The sequence below is a fragment of the Macaca fascicularis genome, chromosome 15 (genome assembly GCF_037993035.2).
Source record: "Macaca fascicularis isolate 582-1 chromosome 15, T2T-MFA8v1.1".
NCBI classification, from domain to species: domain Eukaryota; kingdom Metazoa; phylum Chordata; class Mammalia; order Primates; family Cercopithecidae; genus Macaca; species Macaca fascicularis.
Window position 1 is genome coordinate 112,349,238 of NC_088389.1, and position 25,254 is coordinate 112,374,491.

Sequence of the window (25,254 nt, forward strand, 5' to 3'; positions counted from 1 at the left end):
AAAAAAAGAAATAAACTAGAAATGCAAACTTTCAAACTTTGGGTGAGAGGGCAAGGAAAACAAAGAATGAACAGTATACATCAGCTATTTTTGGTGACTACTGCCCTGAGTTGCCCATTTACATAATATAATAAGAACGAAATGGTGCTAATCTGAGAGGTTAATGGAATCAGATCTCACATATGCTCTCCTTGAATGTCATGCCATCTCACCCAATGAATATTAAGTTGTATGTTAGAAAGAGTTTGAGAAACACATATAGAAATTAGGAAGTGAATTAGATATCAGCTGGATTCTTTTTAGGAATATGATCTGGTCTAGTATTCGTTTTGAACTGGGAACTTTCCATTTTTCCTCCTGGAGATTTTCCTTTCACATCATCAATTTTATTAGTGATGGTTGAGGTCTCTCAAATCTGTGAATAAGGTTTAGTGAGAATTGATGAGCCCTGGTTAAATAAGAATTCTAATGGCTATGGGTTGCCTCTATGTGGTAGAAGTCAAACTCAATTATCTTTTCTTTTTTTTTTCTCTTTTTTTTTTTTTTTTTTTTTTTGAGATGAAGTCTATCTCTGTCACCTTGGCTGGAGTGCAGTGGCGGGATCTCAGCTCACTCCAGCCTCCGCCTCCCAATTCAAGCCATTCTCTTGCCTCAGCCCCTCAAGTACTTGTGATTACAGGCACGCACCACCACGCCCGGCTAATTTTTATATTTTTAGTAGAGATGGGTTTTCACCATGTTGGCCAGGCTGGTCTTGAACTCCTGGCCTCAAGTGATCCACCTGCCTCAGCCTCCCAAAGTGCTGGGATTATAGGTGTGAGCCACCACGCCTGGCCTAATCCAATTATCTTTTAATTCAACAATTCTCTGGGAGACTCCCTAGAACCTCTTCTATGTGTCTTTTTTCATTTGAAATCTTTCCTTTCAAATCAGGCCTACTTTAGAAAGACCAAAAAAAAAAAAAAAAAAAAAAAAAAAAAAAAAATCAAAATACAAAACCTTCATTTGTGAAAAATGAAAGAAAAGGAGAAGGGATTTTTCTCTCTAGATTTAGCTTTTTTCAGTAAGGAAATATTGGACCATCAGGTAATCAATCTTGGCTACACAGTTCAAGCAAAAAACAAAACAAACAAAGCCATCGTTTGCTTAGCATTGCTGTATCCCTAGACAAATTCTACCAGCTTTTACATTGCTATTCCTCTCCTTCCCCATTGCAGCCGTTTAAGAAAAGTTCTACTTGGGAAGATAGAACAAAGCCTATCTTTATGCTCTAAGCAGTGCCTAGCTCTCAGAGTTGGAGGAGGGAAGAGAAAGGAATAATGAACAAGGGGGAGGAGAAGGTGGTATTTAGTTTCTTCTTAAATTTCACTTACTAAGAATTCCCTCAGTGTCAAATGGGGAGGCATCTTTAGGATTTACAGTTTGTTAAATGTTATCCAATGTTTTCAGATACATTCTTTGGAATACATTCCTCTATTTTCAATATGCATATTCACATACTAATACATTAGCAGACATTAGAAACAGCATGGACTGGAAGGTCCATGATTATACCAGGCTAGAACTAGGAAACTTTATTTATTTATTTATTTTATTTATTTTTATTTTTATTTTTATTTTTATTTGAGACGGAGTCTCGCTCTGTCACCAGGCTGGAGTGCAGTGGCGTGATCTCAGCTCCACTGCAACCTCCACCTCCTGGGTTTAAGCAATTCTCCTGCCTGAGCCTCCTGAGTAGCTGGGATTACAGGCATGCACCACCATGCCCAGCCAATTTTTGTATTTTTAGTAGAGATGTCATTTCACCATGTTGGCCAGGATGGTCTCTATCTCTTGACCTTGTGATCTTCCCGCCTTGGCCTCCCAAAGTGCTGGGATTACAGACATGAACCACCACACCCAGCCTACTTTTTAAATACATATACAAGGTCTTGCTCTGTCACCCAGACTGGAGTGCAGTGGCACAGTCATAGCTCACTGCAGCCTCGACCTCCTGGGTTCAAGCGATCCTCCCACTTCAGCCTCCCAAGTAGCAGGACCACAGGTGTGTACCACCAGGCCTGACTAATTTTTGTATTTTTTTTTTTTTTTTTTTTTTTTTAGACAGAGTCTCACTCTGTAGCACAGGCCTGAGTGCAGTGGTACCATCTTGGCTCACTGCAACCTCCACCTCCCGGGTTCAAGCAATTCTCTTGCCTCAGCCTCCTGAGTAGCTGGGACTACAGGCATGTGCCACCACGCCTGGCTAATTTTTGTATTTTTAGTAGAGACGGGGTTTCACTATGTTGGCCAGGCTGGTCTTGAACTCCTGACCTTGTGATCTGCCCGCCTCAGCCTCCCAAAGTGCTGGGATCACAAGCGTGAGCCACCGCGCCCGGCTTAATTTTTGTATTTTTTGTAGAGACGGGGTTTCATCATGTTGCCAAGGCTGGTCTCAAACACCTGAGCTCAAGCAATCCACCTGCCTTGGCCTCTCAAAATGCTGAGATTACAGATGTAAGCCACCGTACCCGGCCTAATTTTTAAACTTTTTGGAGAGATGAAGTCTCACCATATTGCTCATGTTGGTCTTGAACTTCTGGGCTCAAGTGATCCTCGTCTTCAGCTTCCCAAAGTGGTGAGATTACCGATATGAGCCACTGCACCAGCCCTAGGAAGCTCTTTCATAAGGAGGGAATATTCTCTTCCCCATCATCCTTTTGGGTTGAAGATAGCAGCCAGGATGGTATTAGGGAAAGTTAGGAAGGTAGTGATGGTGGTGGTGGTGGCAGGTGGAAGGGATTAATGTTGAGAGTTGTTATTTGCGTTGCAAAAAGAGCCTGATGTTTTCCTTTTGTGAATACTATTATACTCATTTCTTGAAAAATATTCCGAAAGGATACTGCCTAGTTCTACAATCTCAACAGATAATTAATAAGAATCCCAAGTTGGAATTAGTTTCACTGAGTGTAGCTCAGAGGTCTGTATAGAAAAAAACAGTTCTTTCACAGGTAAAAGGAACGCTAGGGATGCAGCCTCTTAAGTTGGCTTTGGGACCCAGAAAAGTGCACATAGTTTGCAGTTGGCCAGTGGCTAGATGGCTTCCAGCAAGCCTTTAAAATAAATAGAATAAATAGGCCATACCATCCTGAATGTGCCCGATCTCATCATAAAATAAATAGAATTTCTTTGGTGAAGCATTTTCTCCCCAAAAGCTATGACAACTCTTTTAGGGGCTAATGACCTTCTCATCAAAGTCCAGCTGTACACCTCTCATGGTCCTCCTAGAATTCAAACTCCTGGGCTCTTGGTCCTTAGTTGGTGTACATTGTCTCATCCCTTACTTATCAAGATTTAGCTGCCCCATATCCACTTTCAAGGATGGGTGTGTGTGCGTTAATGGAAGTTAAAGTTTTCAAGCATAATCTGTTCCAGGTAACAAGTTATCAGCCAGTATTTATTTAGATCTACCAAAAATTACAGTTCTCTTCTAGGTATTGAGGACATAAGGAACTATTTACATAAATGTTACTTCTTATCTCAAAACATACAGGATAGCCAGAAATTCAAAACTCATACTTTAAATGATGAGTAATAGTAAAAGACTATCACAGAATATATGCTACGGGTCAAATAAGGGTTAGCTTCAGAGAGACCTGGATGAAGTGGTGGGGCCATGTGACTTGAAATGGTGTCATGAGTGTCACTGAGTCTTGACGCGGCGCTGTGCTCCTGGAAGAGCACAACCAGATGAAGACTAATTTACCTGGTGGAAAATGGCTGTCCTATCTATGCAGTCTAAAATAGAAACCACGGATACATCATCACGAAACATAATCTGGCTGCTGTGCTAGGCCTAACCAACTGTTTCTGAACTTTTCCAATAATACTTGTTTTCTACGTATTAATTCTTTCCAAACACGTATTAGCACTAAAGGTATAAAAACTTATGGCATGAAAATTTAAATTTAAAATTTCTATTTGTTATCCTAATTTGGGCCCGGTGAGGTCGCTCATACTTGTAATCCCAACATTTTGAGAGGCCGAGGCTGGAGGATCACTTGAGACCAGGAGTTCAAGACCAGCCTGGGCAATAATAGAGTGAGACATTCATCTCTACAAAAAGAAAAAGAAAAAAAAAAAAATTAGCTGAGAGTTTGGTGGCACACGCCTATATTTCTAGCTACTTGGGAGGCTAACACAGGAAGACGGCTTGAGCCCAGGAGTTCGAGGTTGCAGACAAAGTGAGACCCTGTCTCTAAAATTAAAGTATAAATAAATAAATAGAATACAAAGAGGTCAATCAGAAGATATTAGGATCTCTATGACGCAGGAGTACTAGAAAAGCCTAGGAAGGAAACTCTGTGTCTCTTGAGCTCACAGACAGTAGAAGCAACAGAGTATTAGCACATTTTAGATAAGTACAAGATTTGTCAAGTCAAACAATATATGGTCTGGTTCTTACCTAACATCTTTTTCTTCACTTCTAGTCCTTAAAGATGTTGAAACAGGCTCGGTGCGGTAGCTCACGCCGGTAACCCCAGCACTTTAGGAGGCCAAGGTGGGTAGACCACAAGGTGGGGAGGTCAAGACCAGCTTGGCCAAGGTGGTGAAACCCTGTTTCTAATAAAACAAAAATTAGCTGGGTGTGGTGGCGGCCACCTGTAATCCCAGCTAATCAGGAGGCTGAGGCAGAGAATTGTTTGAACCCTGGAGGTGGAGGTTGCGGTGAGCCAAGATCGTGCCACTGCACTCCAGCCTGGGCAACAGAGCTAGACTTCTTCTCAAAAAAAAAAAAAAAGATATTGAAACAGCTTGAAGCAAGACCTGTTCTTTCTAGGGCTCTCAGTCTCTTTGGAGTTAGTTTCGGTGGGCTTTACCACCAAAAGGGAGAGGTAAACATGGCTGGAGGGTATGCCTGGCAGTAGATTTGGGAGAGGGAATTTCTTCTCCTGCACATCTAAAATGGTTCTAGGAGAGCCCGCTTTGCCGTCATACTTCTGTCCCCTTTGTACCTTCCTCTTGACTACTCCCTCACCACCCTGCATTCCCCTCCGTATACTAACCTGGGCCACATTTATCAGCGTGTGTCATTACTGTTCATTGAAGTTCAGAAACCACATTCCATTTTATTCTTTCTTACCTCCTGCCACCCCAAAGGATCAGGCTAGCCTTCCTTGTACATTCTGATGCTGCTTAGACTCAGGAAAGAAACAGAAGTGGAATGCCCTGCTCAGGAGTTCCGGCCTTGGCCATGTCTTCCCCTAAAAATCAACCAGAGTTGGCCGGGTGCAGTGGCTCATGCCTGTAATCCCAGCAGTTAGGGAGGCCGAGGTGGGCGTATCACTAGGTCAGAAGTTCGAGACCAGCCTGGCCAACATGGTGAAACCCTGTTTCTACTAAAAATACAAAAATTAGCCAGGCGTGGTGGTGGGTACCTGTAATCTCAGTTACTCAGGAGGCTGAGGCAGGAGAATCACTTGAAACCGGAAGGCAGAGGTTGCAGTGAGCCTAGATCAGGCCACTGCACTCTAGCCTGGGTGACAGTGTGAGACTCCATCTCAACACACACACACACACACACACACACACAAAATTAACCAGAGCTGCACTAATTTGGGGATGAGGTAGAAGTCGAGCTGTTTATGCACTTACCCAGCTAGTTCTTTTTTTTTTTTTTTTTTTTGAGACGGAGTCTTGCTCTGTCACCCAAGCTAGAGTGCAGTGGCGCAATCCTGGCTCACTGCAAGCTCCGCCTCCCAGGTTCACGCCATTCTCCTGCCCCAGCCTCCTGAGTAGCTGGGACCACAGGCGCCCGCCACCTCGCCCGGCTCATTTTTTGTATTTTTAGTAGAGACAGGGTTTCACCGTGGTCTCGATCTCCTGACCTTGTGAGTCGCCCGCCTCGGCCTCCCAAAGTGCTGGGATTACAGGCGTGAGCCACCGCGCCCGGCCTCCAGCTAGTTCTTTATTCCCTCTCTGGCTCTAGTTCAGAATGTGTCTCTTCAGCAAAGATCCCCAGAGGACCAGAGAGGGGAATGACAGGAGCTGTGCGTCAGAACTGTTCTCTGAAGCTCTCACATTTGAGGACACTGTCAGCCAATGCTACTGCTTTAATATTAGCGACTGACACTAACAGGCGAAGGAGAGGCAAAGGAATACAGTCCTAACAGAGCCCAGCAGTGGACTGGCTGTACCTTTGTCAATATTGAATTAAGAGCCATAAAATATATCACCTTTCCTAATTTAGTAATCCCACTGTTGGAACTGCATTCTGAGAAAACAGTTCAAATTAAGACAAGAGAATTCGAATGATACCTAGTGCCAATATCTTAGTATCTGAATGTCATTACCCATGAGAATGTACCCAGAGCTCCCTGAAGACATGGCTGATTCAGATCTGGGGCAAGGAAACGTCGTGGTGTGTGTCAGAAAGAAAAATGATACTTAGAGGAGGAAGAGTTTTGAGTAGAGAGGTGTTGAATTCTGTTTTGGACTGAGCTGTAGGTACCTGGGAGATGTACAGCTGGAGATGATCCGTGGGTACTATACAGATGTGGATGTGGATGTATACCTATGTATCGAATCAGATAATCAATGTTGAAAATTTTCTTGTGCCACCTTGCAGAAGAATTCTCTCTGATGCTTGGTGAAAATGCAGATTTATGGGTCCCACCTCAGAGGATGAGGCAATTGCATTTTACTTTATTTTATTTTATTTTTTGAGACAGAGTCTCACACTCTCCTCCAGGTTGGAGTGCAGTGGCGCGATCTCTGCTCACTACAAGCTCCGTCTCCTGGGTTCACACCATTCTCCCACCTCAGCCTCCCGAGTAGCTGGGACTACAGGCATGCACCACCACACCCAGTTAATTTTTCTATTTTTCATAGACACAGGATTTTGCTGTGTTGCCCAAGCTGGTCTCAAACTCCTGGGCTCAAGTGATCCTCCTGTCTCAGCCTCCCAGAGTGTTGGTTTTACAGGTGTAAGCCACCACACCTGGCCCTATTTATTTATTTTTAATGTTTAAAATTTTTAATTTTTAAAATTTGAGATGGGGTCTTGCTATGTTGCCCAGCTGGTCTCGAACTCCTGGGTTCCAGCGATTCGCCAGCCTTGGCCTCCCAAAGTGCTGGATTACAGGCTTGAGCCACCATACCCAGCCAATACAGAATTTTGTAAGCTTAAAAGCAAAGGAAGAAAACAACGCATTTCCGGATTTGACTACATGAATGTTAAATACTTTGGCATGTCAAAAACACCATGAAAAAAATTAAAATGAAAAATTAGAGGGAAATCCTACAGCATATATGAGCAAGTAAAGTAGTATCATTAATACATGAAGTTTTTATAATCCATGCAAAAAACTACCGCTATTTCAGTAAAAAAAAAATGTGCAAACACATGAATACGCAATTCCCAAAGAAAAAACAATTTTCTCTCTCTCTATATAGAACATGAATATGAAATACTTATTAAAACAAAAATGGAATGTCATTTTTAGCTCCTCAAATTGGCAAATACTTGTACGAAAAAGTATGGTTCAGGGAATCAAGGAAATAAGCAAAATCATTCACTGTTAGTCGAAGTGAATTTCATATCACTTTTCTTTCATTGTTGAGACAGGTTCTCACTCCCAGGCTGGAGTGTACTCCCAGGCTGGAGTGTACTCCCAGGCTGGGATCTTGGCTCACTGCAGCCTGTGCCTCCCTGGGCCCAGGTGATTCTCCCAACTCAGCCTCCATAGCTAAGACTACAGGTGTGCACTACCACACCGAGCTAATTTTTTGTATTTTTAGTGGAGGTGGGGTTTCCCCATGTTGCCCAGCTGGTCTCGAACTCCTGGGTTCCAGCGATTCGCCAGCCTTGGCCTCCCAAAGTGCTGGGATTACAGGCATGAGTCACAGTACCTGGCCTAGTATCACTGTTCTGAAAGGCATGTGTAAGTAATACCAAAAATTTTAAAACATTCCTACCCTTTGAAAGCAATTCTGCTTCTGGGAGCTTATGTTTTACATTTATGTAAAAAAAAAAAATTGTTCCAGGCCGGTTGTGGTGGCACGCACCTCTAATCCCAGCTACTGGGGAGGCTGAGGCACAAGAATCACTTGAACCTGGGAGGCAGTGGTTGCAATGAGCCTAGATGGTGCCACTGCGCTCCAGCCTGGGTGAAAGAGCAAGACTCTGTCTCAAAATATACATATATATAAAGGCTCGCTGGCCTTTGGCGACCTTGCACTTATACCGGTGCCAAGAAGTATGTGGAAGTGCGAACCACTGAGAGTTTCGCTGTTCTACGTTTTGACAGAGTTTTATATCTTCTCATCTGTAGATGTGCACTTTAATACAGACAGCTACATGATGAGCAGGTAATACTGACTCAAGGCTCCAGCGGCTCTGTTAGTTGAAATAGTACACATCTGTACCCTCTACTTCAGTTGTTCAAATGTCCTTATAAAAATAGTTATGAAAAAGTGGCTGTTCTCACAGGTACACAGGCAATCTTAAACATCAATGAGTTGGCTATTTTCCCCTTAGCCTGAGAATGGCAGCCAGTCACACTTTGGAAGTTAGGCCAGCAAATCTGGGAATGCTAATAGATTCAGAAACCTGGAGTGCTTTTATTCCCTTCACAGACTCATCTAGCAAAATGGATTGCTTTGCAATTGTGAAGAGGGAAAGAAAAAGAATAAGGAAGAAAAAAAGAATGTGTTGGCTTTGTGAGCCCTGGTTTGAGTATAGGATTTTTTTTTTTTTTGGATGAAAAGTGGGATCTTAATGGACGCTCACAGTTGGCTCAGGCAGCCTCTCAAAGCTCCCCCTTGTCAAACAGCACCCTAGATAGAAGGACCCATTGTTTTCTAACACTAAAGTTACCACGCTTCCCTTTATCCTTTCTTTTGTACTTTTTAGCGTTTGCTTAATCAGAATCTTTTAATCCCTAATGTGGTGACTCGGTGTAATTTATCTCATTAAGCCTCTCCTCTTTTCTCCTGTTTACATGACTAATATTATTGTGTTTTATAGAGCTTATACCAACAAGCCACTCCTTTGTCCCATTGTTTCAGCTCCAGGCCAAAAACCAACAATGAAGTTTTATCTTTCCAATCTTGGAGCTCACCTACTTGTCATTCAGATTGTATAGATTGCATGAAGAGCATGTTCCTTTGAAAACAAAGCAAGGATTCATTTTTATGACCTAAAAACAAACAATTACCTTTCTCAAAGGTCCTGGTCATCTCTTTTTATGAGTATAGACTGGCAAAGACTCACCTTAGAAGAGGAAAGAAGTATATACTTCCTTGTGGGCTGAAAGCCCAAAGTCCCCTAGCAATAATGCCCTGCTCCCTAACTTATATTTCTTTCCTGGAGCATAGAATATCGAGAAGCAGAGAATCTGAGCAGTGGAGGGCATCTGGCGAGGTTATCTCGTCCGAACCCCTGCCCTTCAGCAAGACCACACCCAAGCCAGACAGAGGAGAATCGATCTTGTTTTTCAACGCTTACAAAGCAGAGCCTTCTTTGAAAGTCCCATATTTGAAATATCGTGTCAGAAAATTTCTTTTCTAAAAACCCAGCCTAGTAAAAGCTTTTCGTGTCATTTTCTCAGTTACTCTTTTTCTTTTCTAGGCTGAAAACAACCAGTTACCATCCTCAGGGAATCAACAATTTAATGAGCAATAACTTCTGGTGAGGCCGTGGTTCTCAAACATTCGCCTGCCTCAGTGTCACCTGGAGGGCTTATGAAAGCACACATCGCTGCACACCCCCGGTTTCTGATCTCAGAGGTCCAATGAGGGCTCTAGAATTTGCATTTCTAGAGAGTTCCCAGGTGATGCTGATGCTGTTGGACTGGGGACCCCACTTTGAGAAGTGCTGCTATCAGGCCTAGTGCTAGGAAATCTGAAGGATAGAAATATGCAGATGCCTAAGAGCTGGGAATAAGTGGAGTTAACAAGTCAGCGGGTTAACCTCCATATGAAAGTGCCAAACGCCCATCGCATAAGCCCTTTGCTAGCTCAGGGTACAGTGTGGGAGGCCGACATGAACTGTAGTTTAGGATGTTAGCCATTCACACCAAGAACCGTGTGGGCATTGAAGGGGAGCACAGCTTCCTGCAGAACTGGAAGCATCAGGAACCATTCCTGGGTGGATTTGGTTTTGTTTTTGTTTTTTTGTTTTGTTTTTGTTTTGATTTCAGTTTTGCTCTTGTCACCGAGACTGGAGTGCAGTGGCATGATCTTGGCTCACTGCAACCTCCACCTCCTGGGTTCAAGCAATTCTCCTGCCTCAGCCTCCCAAATAGCTGGGATTGCAGCACATGCCACCCACCTCTGCCTCCCGAAGTGCTGAGATTACAGCTGTAAGACACTGAGCCCGGCCTCCTAGGTGGATTCTTTTATTTATTTATTTATTTTGCTTTTGGAGATTCCTCTTTGAAGGTTTTTTGTTTTGTTTTGTTTTATTATATTATACTTTAAGTTCTGGGATACATGTTCAAAATGTACAGGTTTGTTACATAGGTATACATGTGCCGTGGTGGTTTGCTGCACCCATCAACCCGTCATCTACATGATGTATTTCTCCTAATGCTATCCCTCCCCTAGCCCCCCAACCCTCTGACAGGCCCCAGTGTGTGATGCTCCCCTCCCTGTGTCCATGTGTTATCATTGTTCAGCTCCCACTTAGGAGTGAGAACATGTGGTGTTTGGTTTTCTGTTCCAGTGTTAGTTTGCTGATAATGATGGTTTCCAGCTTCATCCATGTCCCTGCAAATTACATGAACTCATCCTTTTTTGTGACTGCATAGTATTCCATGGTGTCTATGTGCTACATTTTCGTGGATTCTTCAAGAAGAGAAGGTTTCCAGACAAAGGGGAAGGGCAAGGCATGTGCTCTTCCAGCAGCGGAACAGCGTGGAACTGAGGAGGGGACGTGGAGTGTTCACAGAGCAGCAAGCCATGCAAGTGTCCCCAAGGGGAGCGTGCAAGTAAGGCAGTGAGGACAGAGTGCAGAGGCAGGCAGGGCAAGATCCAGAGGGCCTGGCAATGCAGGGGGAGGAGTCTGGGCGATAATTCTGAAGGTTCCTTTGACATCAAGGACAGAGGAAGCTTTGCTAAGACTCATATAAGGGGTCATCAGAGAAAAAAGGAGAAGTAGGAGCACAGCTCTCCCCAGACCTGTAGGTCCTCCACAGTAGGACTTATCTGCCAGGTTCACTCTGGTTTCCCGCTGGTATCAGGGCTCTGCTAGCCTCCTAGCCTAGGTGCAGGACTCGGCTTTCTCTTTCCTTTTAATTTTGTTGAATGATTTGGGAATTTCACAGAGGAAAATTTGTAAAGACACTGGGCAAACAGAACCAAAATGAACACGAAGGGAATACGGAAGTTGGGTCTAGAGATAAGGCTTCTAGCTTCACCTTTTGCGGGCTACATGACCTTGAGCGTGTTACTTAACTCCCTGTGCAGCAGTCTCTGTATTTAAATAGGGACCTTATCCCCTAACAAGATCCACAAGACCTTACAGGGCTTAGCACTCCCTGCTGTTTTCAGTCTGAGCTCACACTCACTGACTTTTTCTGCCCCAACTATATAAACCTTTTAATTAATTAATTAATTAATTTATTTATATTTTGAGACAGAATCTCACTCTGTCACCCAGCCTGGAGTGCAGTGGCAAGATCTCAGCTCACTGCAACCTCTGCCTCCTGAGTTCAAGTAATTATCTGGCTCAGCCTTGCAAGTAGCTGGAATTACAGGCACCCGCCACCGCGCTCAGCTAATTTTTGTATTTTTAGTAGAGATGGGGTTTCACCATCTTTGCCAGGCTGGTCTTGAACTCCTGACCTTGTGATCCACCCGCCCTCGGCCTCCCAAAATGTTGGGATTACAGGCATGAGCCACCGCACCAGGCTTATAAACCTCTTTTTTTTTTTTTTTTTTTTTTGAGACGGAGTTTCGCTCCTGTTGCCCAGGCTGGAGTGCAATGGCACGACCTCGGCTCACCGCAACCTCCGCCTCCCAGGTTCAAGCGATTCTCCTGCTTCAGCCTCCCTAGTAGCTGGGATTGCAGGTATGTGCCACCACGCCCAGCTAATTTTGTATTTTTAGTAGAGACAGGGTTTCTCCACGTTGGTCTCAAACTCCCAACCTCAGGTAATCTGCCTGCCTCGGCCTCCCAAAGTGCTGGGATTATAGGCGTGAGCCACCTCGCGCTAGCCCTATAAACCTCTTTTAACTTGGGTTTACTATGCTTCTTTCTGGCCCAGGCCTTTGCACAAGCTGTTTCCTTTGTCTGCAATAGTCTTACTCTCACCTCACTAATTAACTGCTACATTAGATCTAAGACCTGCTCCCTCAGGGAAACCTCTGATCTCCCTGAATAGGTTAAATCTCTCTGATTATAGTGTTTTTTAGTATCAGGAACTTCTACCTGATGTCACTTAATGATTGCTTTTTGTGTAATTATTTACTTAATGTTTGTCTCCTACTAGAACAGGGGTCAGCAAACTGTAGCCGGCTTTGGCCTGAAGCCTATTTTCATAAAAAAGTTTTATTGGCACGCAGCCACACCTACTTTTTTACATATTGTGTGTGGTTGCTTTTGCACTGCAGTGGCAGAGTTGAGTAGTTGCAGCAGAGGCCTTATGGCCCACAAAACCTAAAATACTTACAATCTGGTCCTTTACGGAAAAAAAATTTGTCAATCCCTGTATAATCTCCATGAAAGCAGGCACAAGGTCTATTTTTGCTTACTTGCTTATCCTCAGCATCTAGCATAGTGTCTGCCACATAAAAGATGCACAATATTTATTTTAAAAAAATGAATGCAAGATTTTTTAAATGACTATTTTGCCAGAGTGTTGAAAGAGTTAAATAAGAGACAGTATTATTTTTTAAAAACCAGCAACATATGCCTAGAACACAATAGGTGTTTAATAAAAAAAAGTTAGCAGTTTTTTGTTGTTGTTGTTGTTATTCTTAGCCTTTCCTTAGTCAGTGCTTTTTTTTTTTTTTTTTGAGACAGAGTCTTGCTCTGTCACCTAGGCTGGAGTGCAGTGCCACGATCTCAGCTCACTGCACCTCTGCCTCCTGGGTTCAAGCAATTCTCGTGTCTCAGCCTCCCTCCCTAGTAGCTGGGATTACAGGCACATGCCACCATGCCTGGCTAATTTTTGTATTTCTAGTAGAGATGGGGTTTTGCCATGTTGGCCAGGCTGGTCTCGAACTCCCGACCTCAGGTGATCCACCCGCCTTGTCCTCTCAAAGTGCTGGGATTACAGGCATGAGCCACCGCGCCCGACTGTCAGTGCTTTTTAGTCCTCTCTGTGGTACTAGACCTAAACTGTCCTGTGACCCTGGTGCACTCCTGTCCTCCATATCTTGTCCTCTGGCCTTGGTCTCCTGCAGGAGAAAGGCATTTCCATTTCTGTCTCCAGGACTCCTTCCTTGGACCCAGATTGTTAGCAATGTCTTCTCCACCTTTCCTAGAGATTTCCTTTTATGATGTGCAGTCTATTTGAAGCGTATTATTTGCAAGGCTTGTCATAGTGTTTGCGTGATACCCCTTTAACCTGTCCTTGGGGCTTTGCTTCACCAGGGTCATCTAAATGATGGCAGTTCCATCTTTCTTTATGGCCACCTCCTGCAGGGACAGCAGACAGCAGCTTGTGGTTGGTCAGGAGATGCTGGAAGACTGGAGGAGAGCTCCTGATGGGGCAGCGATGAGCAGAGGCTTGTGGACTGGACCTGTGTGGTTTCATAGGTAAGAGAAGCGGGCAAAGGAGGGCAGGCTCAAAGCCCGACCTAGAAGCTGTTTAATCTGGAGTTGGCCCAGCTGGATGTAGAATCCAAAAGAAGGGAAGGTTTGGTAAAACTAGGGTCAGCGAACTGTCACCTGCAGGCCAAATCCAGCCTGCCTCCCATTTTTATATGACTTTTACGCTAAGCATGGTTTTTACCTTTTTATATGATTGGAGAAAAGAAGCAAAAGAAGAATAGTATTTTGTGACACATAAAAATTTTAGGAAATTCAAATGTCAGTGTCCATCAATAAAGCTTTATTGGAACACAGTCCTGCCCATTCACTTATGACTATGGCTACTTTCATGTTACAACAGCAGAGTTGAGCAGTTGGCTACAGAGACCATATGGCCCATAAAGCCTGAAATATTTACTGTCTGGCTCTTTACAGAAAAAATTTACCAACCCCCAAGTTATACTATTAGCCTGAGCTTTGACCCAAGCCCATCAGAACACCTTCCCTGTTCAGTGTTGCGTGACCTCTGCAAACCCCACCAGGTCCCACCCTAGCAGCAGGAGGGAGAGAACAGGTTAATTAGATGGGTTAATTTGAAGAACTGTTCTTTCAAGAGGTGAGAAGGGATGAGATGAGAGAGTGCAATGCAGTTAAGACCATAGGCTGTGATTCAAATGTGGGACAGCAGTGGGACTTTGAGCTAGTGTCTTAACCTCTCTGAGCAGCAGTTTCCATATAATAAAATGTGAATAATTATATGGTCAAAAATATAGTGTCGTTGTGAGGAGCAAATGAGCTACTGCATGCAACAATGTCTGGCATATGGTAGACACTCAATGCATATTCACTACTATTAATTGCTATGATTAGATGGAGTACAGCAGTGGAAGAGTTGGCCTGGGAGAGGAAGAAGCTGTCTTTCCTGGAGCAGCATGTGGAGTAGAGTAAAAACAATAGGCATTCGAGATAAACAGACCTGGGATCCATTCCCTTTGTTAGTGATGCTGTGTGACTTCAGTGAAGTTGATTAACTTCTGAGCCTCAGTTTTCCCCTCTCTACAGAACTCAGATGTCAACGGGTGGGGGTGGGGGGCCTTCCTGCTCTTGAATTTAGGAAATGTACTTCCTTTACAGGTCTGCCTGTCACCATCTCAGGTGACACACACGTGGCTTTGTTTCACCCTATGCCAGAAAGCACATTCAACAATTTTCTTTCAGCATTTCATGAGCTTAGTAAATTTACTTGAGATTTTAAGAGAGATGCTTTTGAGGGTAGGGGCATATTGTGCCACCCAAAGCCTTTCTCTAAAGCTCCTGCTCTTTTCTTGCCTCTGCCCCTCCCCTCTTCTTTCTGAGTGAGGAGCCCACTGTCCCCTCACCCTGCCCATTCCACACACCTTTCCTCATCTCTCTCCCCTCCCTCCACACTGTCCAAAGAGGCTGATAAAGGCATTTTCCCATGAAGATGATTCTCTCCTCAAGACAAATTCTTTTTTTTTTTTTTTTTTTTTTTGAGACAGAGTCTTGCTCTGCTTGCTCTGTCTCCAGGCTGGAGTGTGGACTGCAATTTCTACCTCCTGGCCTCAAGCTATTCTCATGGCTCAGCCTCTTGAGAAGCTGGGATTACAGGCGTGCACCACCACACCCGGCTAATTTTTTGTATTTTTAATAGAGACAGGGTTCCGCCATGTTGGCCAGGCTGGTCTCAAACTCTTGACCTCAAGTCATCCACCCTCCTTGGCCTCCCAAAGTGCTGGGATTACAGCCCCGAGCCACCACGCCTCGCCCCCAGGAGAAATTCTCATACCAGTTGCTAAAAGAATATTCCTCCATCCCCTAACAAGCAAAACAGGGATAATTATGCCTACCTCACAGGGTGTTTGTGGGAATTAAATGAGGTAATGTTTCTGCAAGCTGCTGGCACGCAGCAGGCAGTCAATAAATGTTAGCTCCCTCCTCCTTTGATTCTTCCTTTGTGACGTGAAGGAACAAAGAGAGATGTTGGGAGATATTTTGAGGTGGGGAGGAGGGTAGATAAAGCAGCCAGGAAGGTCATCTCCTTGACCATCACCCTCCGGTAAAGTGGAAGAGATTATTTGCCAAGAGCAACTGGAAGAGGTGGAGGGGCTCAGGGCGGAAGCTAGACAAGCCTGGTTTATCTTGGAGACCATCCAAAAGGGTTTAGTTACTAGAACAGCAGTTCCTCTACATAAATCCTTCAGGTTCTTGAAAAATGTTATTAAATCACTTCTGCATCATAAATAATCCTAATTTTATTACTCTGGCCTCTCAGGCCAAGGTGTGAGTCCTGCAAGGTCCCTCTCCTGCTGAGCTGCAGGCCCAGGCACACAGCTGAACGGGGCAGGAGCCCAGGCTCGGCTGAATAGGCTCCAGTGGCCTGGATCGTCTGCTGGCTTTCTCTGATGTTTTCCAAGCTGTTTCATTTTTTTTTTTTCTTTAAAAAAACTTTCTTAAAAAAATGTGGAATGCTTCACAGATTTGCATGTCATCCTTATGCAAGGGGCAGGTTAATATCCTCTGTATTGTTCCAGTTTTAGTATACGTGCTGCCAAAGTGAGCACTCCAAATTCTTCTTAGTAATCTTCCTTGACGTGTAGGACTCCAAATGGGAGGTTTATTAGCAAGGTCCTGCGTGCAGAGGCATGGGAATTTGGGAATTCTGTTACTTGTCTATTTAGATATGTCTCTTGTCCTGTTTGTTTGTGTTAGTTAGCTTTTCTTTTTTTAAAAAACCACGGATTTTTTTTTTTTTTTTTTTTTCCCCGAGACAGAGTCTCACCCTGTCGCCCAGCTGGAGTGCAATGGCGCAATCTTGGCCCACTGTAACCTCCTCCTCCTGGGTTCAAACAATTCTCCTGCCTCAGCCTCCTGAGTAGCTGGCATTACAGGTGCCCGCCACTACGCCTGGCTAATTTTTTTTTTTTTTTTTTTTTTTGGATTTTTAGTAGAGACAGGGTTTCACCGTATTGACCAGGCTGGTCTTCAACTCCTGACCTCATGATCTGCCCACCTTAGCCTCCCAAAGTGCTGGGATTACAGGTGTGAGCCACCGTGCCCAGCTAAACCACAGAATTTTTTTGAAAAAACTCCTTCCAAAAGAGTGGATGGATGGCTTTCGTCCATTCTGCTGTGGGCCAAGGATGTTTCTCCCCCATGTAAAAACAAATGGTTGTGATTATTCAATACCAAATTGTATCCTATACTTAAGAAGTCCCTGCTATTCTCCCCAGATGTCCTCATCTATATCTATATATCTTTTCTTTTCTTTCTTTCTTTCTTTTTTTTTTTTTTGAGAGGGAGTTTCGCTCTTGCTGCCCAGACTGGAGTGCAATCTGGGCAGCAAGAGCGATCTCAGCTCACTGCAACCTCCTTCTCCTGGATTCAAGTGATTCTCCTGCCTCAGCCTCCCAAGTAGCTGGGATTACAGGCTCATGCTACCACAGCCAGCTAATTTTGTATTTTTAGTAGAGACAGGGTTTCTCCATGTTGGTCAGACTGGTCTTGAACTCCTGACCTCGGGTGATCCACCTGCCTCATCCTCCCAAAGTGCTGGGATTACAGGCGTGAGCCACCGCACGCACATCCGGCCGTGTATCTTTTCATTTATCTTTTTTTTGTTTTATTTTGTTTTTGTTTTTGTTTTTTTTTGAGACGGAGTCTCGCTCTGTCGCCCAGGCTGGAGTGTAGTGGCCGGATCTCAGCTCACTGCAAGCTCCGCCTTATGCCATTCTCCTGCCTCAGCCTCCTGAGTAGCTGGGACTGCAGGCGCCCGCCACCTCGCCCGGCTAGTTTTTTGTATTTTTTAGTAGAGACGGGGTGTCACCGTGTTGGCCAGGATGGTCTCGATCTCCTGACCTCGTGATCCGCCTGTCTCGGCCTCCCAAAGTGCTGGGATTACAGGCATGAGCCACCACACCCGCATCCGGCCCTGTATCTTTTCATTTATCTTTTTTTTTTTTTTTTAAATGTTAGAGATGGGGTGTTGGCTGTATTGCCCAGGCTGGAGTGCAGTGGCTATACACAGACTCAATCATATCACTCTACAGCCTCAAACTCCTGGGCTCAAGCAATACTCCTGCCTTAGCCTCCTGAGGACTGCAGTTACTTGCTATTGCGCTGGGCTCTGTAATTTTTTAACCCAGAGATTTCACGTAGCTTTTCTTCCCAGAGCAAAGTAAGTTGAAAAGTAGCAACACCAGTCGGGCATGGTGGCTCACGCCTATAATCCCAACACTTTGGGAGGCCGAGGTGGGCGGATCATGAGGTCAGGAGTTTGAGAACAGCTTGGCCAACATGGACAAACCCCGTCTCTACTAAAGATACAAAAAATTAGCCGGGCATGGTGGTGCGCACCTGTAATCCCACTCTGAGACAGGAGAATTGCTTGAACCCAGGAGGCGGAGGTTGCAGTGAGCCAAGATCACGCCACTGCACTCCAACCTGGGCGACAAGGCGGGAGTGCGTCTCAAATAATAATAATAATAATTTATTTATTTATTTATTTATTTTTTCAAAAGTAACAACACCTGTCTCTATTATGTGGCATTCTGGGCTTTAAAACACCCAAATAACTAGAGGTTAGGAAACATGGGTTCAATTCCTAGTTCCTCTCAGTCCACTGTGTGTCTTCTGAAGGATTCTTTCTTTAAATGTTTTGGTTTTATGACTTAATGTTTTTCCCAAATATAAAAACTGTGTGTGTTCCTGTGTAAAACATGGAAGGCACCAAAAAATATAAAGAAAATGTAAACAAAAACCATACTTAAGTTCCACCCTCAGAAACTCCACTGTGAACATCTTGATACATTTCTCTAGGGTTTTGTTTTCTCTGCAAATGTGCTTACATAGTTACCAAATGTGATCCAATTGTAAACAGTTTTGAAGCCTGCTTTTCTACTTACGTTTATTTAATGAGCATTTCCTAGTCATTAAAAATTCTTCAAAAGCCTATTTCTGCACCATAACATATTTAATCATTCTCAGATTGTTCTACACTTAGGCCAGTTTTTCACTCCGTAAATAATACTGCAGTGATGCCCTTTGTACCTTGGATTTGCATATCTGAAAATTCCCTTAGAAGGTACTCCTAGAGGTAGGATTTCTAGTAAAATAGCATCCTGGACCTCACTTTAGTCATCACTGTTAAGTCAGCCCACAGTGTTTCATCTTGAGTCTGATAAAGTATGTAGTAACTAAAATAGAAAAAGGACTTGGTAATTTTTGCCTATATGGTGGTTTCATGGCATGCAGCTGGAGGACAAAATAATACAATGATGTTCATCGTAATTATGATTTGGAGCTAAAGGAGATAATAATAACAGCTAACATTTATTGGGTGGTTTATATGTGCTAAGCCCTGTTTTAACTGTTTTTCACATACTAACTCCTTTAATTTCATCACAACTCTAGAAGGCAGGTACTATTGTTATCCCCATTTTACAGATGGGGAAGCTGAGGCACAGAGAGACTAAATTACTTATGCAAGGTAAATGGCTGAGCCAGGACTCAAAGCCAAGCACTTTGGGTGCCAGCCCATGCTATTCACCATGCTGAATTCTGCCCAGAAACAATCAAGTGGGGAAGGATCCTTACCTCCCACATGCCGGGATACATGGCACAGGGCTGCTTAACCTGGGGGGAGACAGTCCCTCCCTGCGCACTGCGGAGTTCCTGCCTCCTCTACTCCTGCTCTTCCTTTTTTTTTTTTTTTTTGAGATGGAGTTTCGCTCTTGTTGCCCAGGCTGGAGTGCAATGGTGCGATCTCGGCTCACCGCAACCTCCTTCTCCTCAGTTCAAGTGATTCTCCTGCCTCAGCCTCCCGAGTGATTCTCCTGACTCAGCCTCCCGAGTAGCTGGGATTACAGGCATGCACCACCACGCCCAGCTAATTTTGTATTTTTTTTTTAGTAGAGACAGGGTTTCTCCATCTTGGTCAGGCTGGTCTTGAAACTCCTGACCTCAGGTGATCTGCCCGTCTCGGCCTCCCAAAGTGCTGGGATTACAGGTGTGAGCCACTGCACCCAGTCTCTTCTTCTTCTTTTACCAGCTTCTTCTTCTTTTGTCCATGTCCTGCCGGGTATGGACAGGACAGAAGCCCAGCTGCAGAGCACCCAATTCTCTATCTGGAAGGGAAGAGGAATGCATATCAGGCTGTTCTCCGTTAGCTGCTTATTCAGGAAGGAAGGATGGAGGGAGAAAATGAATGCAAAAACACTGCTTTAGGACTTCGGTGTTGTGTTTTCTTTTCAGTTTTGTTTTCCACAGTTGTGAGAACATTAGCCTTGCCTATTTAGCAGTAGTATTTCCTTCGCATTTTTCACAAGTTCCTTTTCAAGACGTTCTCAGCTCATCCATTGATGCAGTGCTAGATGTGAACAGTAAAAATAGGAGTTATTAAGGACAACGGTGACAGTGAATTCTGAAGGAGGTGACTGTCGTTTTCGATACTGTCCATAGCAGATTACCCTGGTTACAAATGACCTCCAAACAGTTGTTCAGCTTGGACGCTCCATGCCCCATTGTATATAGAGAGAGTTTGGGGCTTAAGTTCTAATTAATGGCCATTTTCTCTTGTCCCACCTCCTAATGTTGACTTAAAACAATACCAGTGTCACACAAGACTACACAGGTTGTTTCTGTTTAGGTCAAGTAGACTGGCACCCTGGTGAAACACAACACAATATTCACAACAAAAAATAAACACAGCCTTCATCCTGCTTCCTCTTTTTTACCTTGCCAGGTTCCTCTGATGAGAACCCCACCAGAGACAATTTGCCTGTGTTCACACACTGGCTCAAGACTGAAATTTGTAGAACTTCTAATAGCACCAGAAGTGAACTTGGGGAGAAATGAGCCACAGAACCTTTGGGAAATGCTACCAGCATAGAATCTTCCCAGGGGTTTAGGTCTCTGCAGTAGGGGACTCTGTACAGCCCGAAACATGCTTTAAGCATCCACTCTGCCCAGATTTGAGCATGGTGCCTGGCCCACAGAGATGCCCAATCAATGTAAACTGAATTGAAGTGAGTTCTGTTGAGTTGGAGTGGATGGGATAGTAAAAGGTAGAAAAAGGGATGCTCTCTTCTTTGATTTTTCAGATAGTCTAATAACAACAACAATAATAATAATATCTATGAAGTTTTTACTATGGGACAGACCTGTTTTCAAGCACTTTATAAGCATTATTTTTAAAATTTATACAACATTCCCATGAAGTAGTTATTTTTAATATTTCCATTTTAGATAAGAAAGCTGAAGTTAAATCACTTTCCCAAGGTCATAATACTAGCATGCAGGCTAGGCAGGGTGGCTCACATCTGTAATTCCAGCACTTTGGGAGGTGAAGGCAGGAGGATTGCTTTAACCTAGGAGTTCAAGACCAGCCTGACCAACATAGTGAAACCTTGTCTCTACTAAAAATACAAAAATTAGCTGGGCATGGTGGCAGTCTCCTGTAATCCCAGCTACTCGGGGGGCTGAGGCAGAATTGCTTGAACCCAGTGAGAGGTGAAGCCAGCTGGACTTCCTGGGTCAAGTGGGGACTTGGAGAACTTTTCTGTCTAGCAAGAGGATTGTAAAATGCACCAATCGGCGCTCTGTAGCTAGCAAGAGGATTGTAAAATGCACCAATCACCACTCTGTAAAATGCACCAATCAGCAGGATCCCAAAAGTAGCCAATCACAGGGAGGATTGAAAAAAGGGCATTCTGATAGGACAGAAACAGAACATGGGAGGAGACAAATAAGGGAAAAAAGCTGGCCACCCCAGCCAGCAGCAGCAACCCACTGGGGTGGTCTTCCATGCTGTGGAAGCTTTGTCCTTTTGCTCTTCACAATTAACCTTGCAACCGCTCACTCTCTGGGTCTGCGCCATCTTTAAGAGCTGTAACATTCACCCCAAAGGTCTGTGGCTCAGTTCTTGAATTCAGTGAGACCACGAACCCACCGGCCGGAACCAATTCCAGACACACCAGGAGGCGGAGGTTGCAGTGAGCCAGGATCACACCATTGCACTCCAGCCTGGGCTACAGAGCGAGACTCCATCTCAAAAAAAAAAAAGTTTGAGACCCTGTCTCAAAAACAAAACAAAGGTCAGGCACGGTGGCTCACACCTGTAATCCCAGCACTTTGGGAGGCTAAGGTGGGCAGATCACCTGAGGTCGGGAGTTCGATACCAGCCTGACCAACATGGAGAAACCCTGTCTCTACTGAAAATACAAAATTAGCTGGGCGTGATCGCGCCTGCCTGTAATCCCGCTACTTGGGAGGCTGAGGGAGGAGAATCATTTGAACCTGGGAGGCAGAGGTTGCAGTGAACCGAGATTGCCCTATTGCACTCCAGCCTGGGCAACAAGAGCAAAACTCCGTCTCAACAAAAAAAAAAAAAAAAAAAAAAAAAAAAAACCTAGCATGCAGTAGAATTGGAGCCCGAACAGTCTGACTCTAAAGCCATTCACTATTCCACTGTCACTCAAATGGAGTATTTTAGGGGCCTGAGTTTTCTGAGAGGTTAGTATATCTATACAGTATCCTGAAGAAATGTTACGATGGAGTTTACACCCTAACAAACATGTATGTATTTATAGAAGATGTTATTTGTACTGTTAAATCATATGTATATATACCATATATTTTATCTATATTTCTACAAACTGATCAGCAACATATGATAGTGACGCTGGTTTGAGCGATCTTTTATAATTAGTGAAGTATATTTAAACATGTATTGAAGGATAATATACCTACAGAAAAATGTACATATCATATGTGTATAGCTTCATGAGTTTTCACAAACTGGAATACACTCATTCATCCACCTCCCAGAAAAAGAAACAAAACATTCTCAGCACTCCAGAGATCCGGTCCAGTCTCTCCCTCCCCTGGGGGCAACCTCTATCCTGATTTCTGACACCACAGATTACTTAGCAATGGGAAATTCTAAAATCTTTTTCTTTTTTTCAGAGACTTGCTATGTTTCCCAGGCTGATCTTGAACTCTTGGCCTCAAGCCAGCCTCCTGCCTTGGCCTCCCAAAATGCTCGGATTACAGGCATAAGCCACCGTGCCCTGCCAGAAAATTTTTAGTGTGGGAAAATTGTCAAAGTTCATCAAGAAGCCTCAGTTTCGGCCGGGTGCGGTGGCTCACGCCTGTAATCCCAGCACTTCGGGAGGCTGAGGGGGGCAGATCACTTGATGCCAGGAGTTTGAGACCAGCCTGGCCAACATGGTGAAACGCCAACTCTACTAAAAATACAAAAATTAGCTGGGCATGGTGGCGCGCGTCTGTAATCCCAAGTACTCGGGAGGCTGAGGCAGGAGAATCGCTTGAACCCGGGAGACAGAGGTTGCAGTGAGCCGAGATTGTGCCACTGCACACCAGCCTGGGCGACAGAGACTCTGTCTAAGGAAGGGGAGGGGAGGGGAGGGGAGGGGAGGGGAGGGGAGGGGAGGAAAGGGAGGAAAGGGAGGAAAGGGAGGAAAGGAAGGAAGGCAACTTCACATTATAAGATAAACCTCAAACAATAAATATAAGAAAAACAAGCGTTGAGTTCCGTTCCTTGAGGTTACATCTTTCGGATCCACTGCCTTCTTGTGGAGTTCCAGAAGTGCCCTTTCAAATAACTGTGAGAATGGGCTGGGAATGAGGAGGGGGTTGGCATACACTTGTCTAAGCATATTTGTAAATAAAGCAAAAAGCAATTTAAAGGGGAGTCTGTGGTAGGGTTTTGTTTTGTTTTTTGAGACGGAGTTTCACTCTTGTTGCCCAGGCTGGAGTGCAAAGGCGCAATCTCAGCTCACAACCTCTGCCTCCCGGGTTCAAGTGATTCTCCTGCCTCAGCTTCCCGAGTAGATGGGATTACAGGCATGCGCCACCATACCCGGCTAATTTTGTATCTTTAGTAGAGATGGGGTTTCTCCATATTGGTCAGGCTGATCACCGACCTCAGGTGATCTGCCCGCCTCGGCCTCCCAAAGTGCTGGGATTACAGGTGTGAGCCACCGTGCCTGGCTGTGGTAGGTTTTTACACATGAATAAGACTATCCAAAATGCCTTCTAATATTCAAGCATTGGATGTATTGCTATGTTTGCAAGCCTCTGAGCCCCCTTCTAAGAATTTTCACAGGGAGCTGGGCAGCGGGAGTGGCAGCCATGTTGGTACAATGTGGCCTTGCCCCCAGTGTCATCTGATTGGACCAGAAAGAGACATCTGACTCAGGCTGGCCAATTAGATCCTCTCTCCCAAGAATTTTTCACTGGAGAGAAAGGATGCAAGTTAGTATAGGCTGGTCTCTTAAACTAAGAGCATCCCAACTGAAGAGCTTTGGCTTTGCGGCAGTCAAGAAGAAACACACAACACCAGACTGCAGAGAGAAGGAAGGAAGTAGACATGCTGAGAGGCAGAGAGGAGGGCCGCAAAATAAGAGACAGGAGAAGACCATGGAGGCACAGAGAGGAGGACACTGGAGCTAAGTAGCTGACTTGATTTTTGCTGCTCTTCTGGTTTAGGTTCTCGTCAAGCCATCATGAGATCCAGCTGTGCGTCTTATTTTTGGGCTCCTCAGATGATTCTAGACCTTCATCCTATAATCTTCTTCAACATTCTGCGGATGCTAGCTAGAAGGGCATCTGTTACTTGCTGTTTCAGAAACAAGGGCTGCAAAATTCAGTGGCTTAAAACAAGAGCAACACTTACTTTTCTTACAGATCTGTAATCTGAACAAGGCTTAGCATGGACAGCTCATTTCCATTCCAACTTGGTTTCAGCTGACAGCTTGAAGGCTGACACTCGCACATGCCTGATTCTTGGGTTGCAAAGACTCAAGCAGTTGTGGCTGGAAGAGTTGTGGCTGTATAGGAACCTCTCTGTTTCTCTGTGGTCTCTTTATCATGGTAGCTTCAGGATAGATGGACTTTCCCATGGAGGCTAAGGGCTCCGAATGCACAGGTCCCAAGGAGAGAGCCAAGTGGAAGCCACATTGCCTTTTAGTACCCAGCCTCTGAAGCCATGCAATGTCATTTGATCTCATTCTATTTGTGGAAGCAGTTACAAAAATCCACCTTAGTTGAGGGACCCCATCTCTCAGTGAAGGAATGTCAGCATCACATTTTTTTTTTTTTTTTTTTTTTTCATGAGACGGAGTTTCGCTCTTGTTGCCCAGGCTGGAGTGCAGTGGTGCGATCTCAGCTCACTGCAACCTCCGCCTCCCGGGTTCAAGCGATTCTCCTGCCTCAGGCCTCCCAAGTAGCTGGGATTATAGGTTCCTGCTACCATGCCCTGCTCATTTTTTGTATTTTTAGTAGAGACGGGGTTTCACCGTGTTAGCCAGGATGGTCTCTATCTCCTGACCTCATGAGACCCGCCTCGGCCTCCCAAAGTGCTGGGATTATAGGCGTGAGCCACCGCGCCCTGCCAGGTGCTACACACTTTTAAACAACTAGATCTCATGATAACTCACTATCACAAGAAAAGCCCCCAGGGGATGGTGCTAAAGCAT

The 25,254-nt window shown here is 44.5% G+C and overlaps 1 long non-coding RNA gene and 1 other non-coding gene across 2 annotated transcripts in view; one reads left to right on the forward strand and one right to left on the reverse strand.

Annotated features, from left to right (window-relative positions):
* The window catches only part of LOC141408678 (uncharacterized), a 77,467-nt gene that overhangs the window by 13,701 nt on the left and 38,512 nt on the right, over window positions 1-25,254 (forward strand). Inside the window, exon 2 of the long non-coding RNA XR_012424826.1 lies at window positions 13,631-13,744. This is a non-coding gene — a long non-coding RNA (uncharacterized lncRNA). The remainder of the gene's footprint in view (window positions 1-13,630; window positions 13,745-25,254) is intronic.
* LOC123569332 (U6 spliceosomal RNA) lies at window positions 16,214-16,320 on the reverse strand. The gene has a single exon (XR_006692960.2). It is a non-coding gene; the product is annotated as a U6 spliceosomal RNA (small nuclear RNA).